Below are 3685 nucleotides of genomic sequence, written 5' to 3'. Positions count from 1 at the left end.
AGGTCTTCTTGAATCGAACCCTGTATCATCATGCAATGCCCTTATTTGTCCTTTTTTTACTGTTGTTGGTTTAAATCCTATTTTATCTGATAGAATAATAGTGACCCCTGCTCTTTTTTGTTTTCCATTTGTCTGCTATGGAAAACAAAAGTAAATGGTTTTCCATTTCCAGCTCTCTACTTTGAGCCTTTGGGTATTATTACATGTGAGATGGGTCTCTTGAAGGTAGCAGAAGAATGGGTCTTGTTTTCTAAATCCAATTTGCCACTCTGTGTCTGTTAAGTGGAGTGTTTGGGCCATTTATATTCAAGATCAATATGAACATGTGAGGTTTTGTTTCTGTCATGGTGTTGTTAGCTATGTGTTTTGTAGTCTTGGTGGTGTAGTTGCTTTACAGGGTCTCTGGGCTATGTGCTTGCATGTGCTTTTACGGTAGCAAGTATTGTTCTTTCATTTCCATGTTTAGAACTCTTAATCTCCTGGGATTGTGTCTGGAGAGTGCCCAGTATTCTGCCACCTTCAGAAGGAAGGGAAGGCAAACCTGCATGAAAGCAGAGGCATTCATTCCATTCCCAGCTTGCTCCAGATCTGGCAACTGGAAGACATTCTGCAACAATGTCAAATCAGATGAACAAACAAAAAAGAACTCCCTTAAGCATCTCTTATAGAGCCAGTCTGGTAGTGATAAATTCCCTTAGCAATGGCTTCCCTGAGATATATTTTATTTCCCTTTTGTTTATAAAGCTTAATTTGGTGGGATATCAAATTCTTGGCTGGCATATCTTTTCTTTAAGAATGTTAAAATGGGCCACCAGTCTCTTCTGGCTTGTAACTTTTTCTAAGAATTCTGTTAGTGTGACAATCTTCCCTTTATAGGTAACATTACCCTTTTCTCCAGCTGCCTTTCGAATTTTTTCTTTTCATTGACCGTAGATAGTCTAATCATTATGTGCTTTTGAGATGATCATCTTGTATAGTATCTCACTGAAGTTCTTTGGATTTCTTATACCTGCATGGTGTCCTCTCTAGCAAGATTCAGAAAATTTTCCTGAATTATTTCCTCAAATATGTTTTCCAATTTCCCTTATTTGTCTTCTCTCTCAAGAAATGCCAGCAAGTCATTGATTTTATCAACTTTACATAATCCTGTATTTCTTGAAGGTTTTGTTCATGTTTAAAAATTCTTATTTTTTTCTGCCTTTGTCATTTTGAAGGACTGGCTTTTGAGTTCTTTCTTTTGCTTAGTCTACTCTGCTGTTAAGTCTTCCAACTGTATTTTGAAATTCCTGAAATAAATTTTTCAATTCCAGAACTCCTGTTTGGTTATTTCTTGATATAGCTATGTCATCTTTCATTTTTTTTTCTAGTTTCTGGATCATTTTTTCTGGCTTCTTTGTTTTGATTTTCAGATTTCTCTTGGATCTCCTTGAGTTTCTTTGCCATTCATATTCTGAATTCTGTATCTGTCATTTCAGTCATTTCATTCTGGTTAGAATCTATTAAATGGGATCTAGTGGAAGGCTTCAAGTGTGACAAAACACTTTAGCTTTTTGTAGTGTCTGAGTTCTTTGCACAGGTTTCTTCTCATCTGAAAGAGCCAATTCATTATTGTTTGGATGGGGCTTCTTGATTTTTTTTGCTTTTTTTCTTGGGCGTATGACAGTGGTATATATTGTATACGATTGATTAGCTTCATTTCTCAGTGCTTGCAGGGTGCTTAGGTTCTGTGTGGATTCCACGGTTGCAGTTAGACTTGTGCAGTGGCATTCTCAGACATCACCTGTTGCAGCAATGTAATTTGCTTGTTTGTGTAATTCAGGCTGCACTGCGGTAGACAGCGCTTCGCAGTAAGAGCCAACAGGTAGGGGTGGGTGTGGAGGCAATGAAGAAGCATAAAAAGCGCCCTCCCTCAGAAAGCATTTGCCTTCTTTCAGGGTGGAGCCACTGGAGAAGCCCAAAAGGGAACTCTTTCACCCCATGTTCCCTGGGCCCTGACAAGAGGAGTTGCAGCTGAATCTGCGACAGTGCACTATGAGGGAATTTGTGGGGGTCAGAAGTGACTCCTGCTCCACAGTTATTACTGGGCTTTGGTGGTGCTGTCTTTAGCTGCTGGTGCTGTGCTTGCATTTCCTTTGACCTGAGGTGGGCTTTGGCACGTTGTACTCCTGCCTCCCTTAGGGGTGTTCTGTTCCAAGAGTTATATCTCCAACAGAGTAGGGTTTGCCTCCCACTCCTCATAGCTGGTGTGGTACTGTCCTCTAATTGATCAAAGGAGAAGGTTTGGGTGCATAAAGCTGTCCCTGGCTGCATGTCTTACTGCCTGGAATAAACCTCAGCATCAGGAACTCTCCTTCCACTCCAGTACTGAGATGGGAGAGATCCCAATCCCACTGCCTACTACTGGGGCACTTTCCACAGTTGACATTCAGTTCTGGCTGTGGGGGCCTTTCCCCTGTCCCAGAGTAAGCACCTGAATCTATGGCCTAAGACAGCAATGCCAGCTGTGGTCACCAGGTTAGCAATGCTTCTAAACTCTCAAAATGGTGCCTTGCCAGCTGTGGGCTTGTAACCAGAGAGGGTGGAACCCCTCTCAGGCAAGCAATGTGAGCAACAAGCTGTGAAGAGTGCAGTCCACTCGAGTCTCAGTCTCACAGCAGCCCCTAGCAGGGCACTGGGTATTGTCCTAGGTAGGTGTAGGAGAGCCTGGCTTCCCTGCCTCTCCTTGGCTGGGCAGCAGATGTAGCCATTTCAGCCCAAGCTCAGGCAGAGTATGATATACAGCTCAGCATTAAACTTTCAAAATGATACCTTAGGCCTGCAACCCAGGAGGGTGGAGCATCACTTCAGCAAGTAGTGTGTCTTCTTCATAGCAACAAGCTATGAAGAGTGGACTTTGATTGGGTCTCAATCTCACAGCAGCCTGTTGCGGAGAAGAGGGTATTTCCTAGGTATACATGGGATGGCCTGATTTTTCTGTGGGCTCTTGGCTGGGCAGTGGCTACAGTCATATCAGCCCAAACTCAGGCCAAGTGTGGAGCTCAGCCTAGAATTAAACTCTCAAAATAGCACCTTGGCCTGGGGCTATAAAGGATGGGGCACCACCCAGGCAAGCAGTGTGGGCAAGAAACTGTAGGGTGTGCAATCCACTCCCATCTCAGTCTCAACAGCAGCTCATAGCACTGTAGTAAGTACTCATCCAGGGTTGCATGGGTGCACCCATTCTCTCCTCTTCCTCCCTCCAGCAGGGCAGCAGCTGCAGCTGGATCTGTAGATTCCTGGTATTTGGGCTCTCAAAATGTCTCCCAGCTGTGGCTGCTCCAGGCTTCGGTGACTGCAGGATTCTTTGTTGATTCCCTTACTGGACCAACACTCTGTGAAAACCTTAGACAGCTCCTTATGTCAGACATGAGGCTCTAGTCATCAAGGGTTTCTCCCATAGCCAAAATCATTAAGGCCCACTTCAGAGCTCTGGGATTTCTCTCTTACTGCTTTCCTGTATCCGAAAGCTGCGTTCAGGTCTCAGCAAGTTCCCAGCTGGGCAAGCTACTCTGAACCCTCTCGTTAATTCTGGCACTTCCATATCTTCTCTGCCAAATCCAAGCATTTGTTTCTTGTTAATCTGTTTGAAATGTGAGCGTCTACATACTATGTTGGCTCTTCTCCCGGAGGAGAGATATACTACCTG

The 3685-nt window shown here is 43.9% G+C and overlaps 1 non-coding gene across 1 annotated transcript; it reads left to right on the top strand.

Moving 5' to 3' along the window:
- The first annotated feature begins 473 nt into the window (after nt 1-473).
- On the top strand, nt 474-618 carry LOC129487081 (small nucleolar RNA SNORA7). The gene has a single exon (XR_008659207.1). It is a non-coding gene; the product is annotated as a small nucleolar RNA SNORA7 (small nucleolar RNA).
- Nucleotides 619-3685: the final 3067 nt, after the last annotated feature.

Source organism: Symphalangus syndactylus, chromosome 7, assembly GCF_028878055.3.
Source record: "Symphalangus syndactylus isolate Jambi chromosome 7, NHGRI_mSymSyn1-v2.1_pri, whole genome shotgun sequence".
In the NCBI taxonomy this organism is placed as follows: domain Eukaryota; kingdom Metazoa; phylum Chordata; class Mammalia; order Primates; family Hylobatidae; genus Symphalangus; species Symphalangus syndactylus.
Note: the sequence above shows the minus strand (reverse complement) of the source record. Positions and strands in the feature narration are given on the sequence as shown.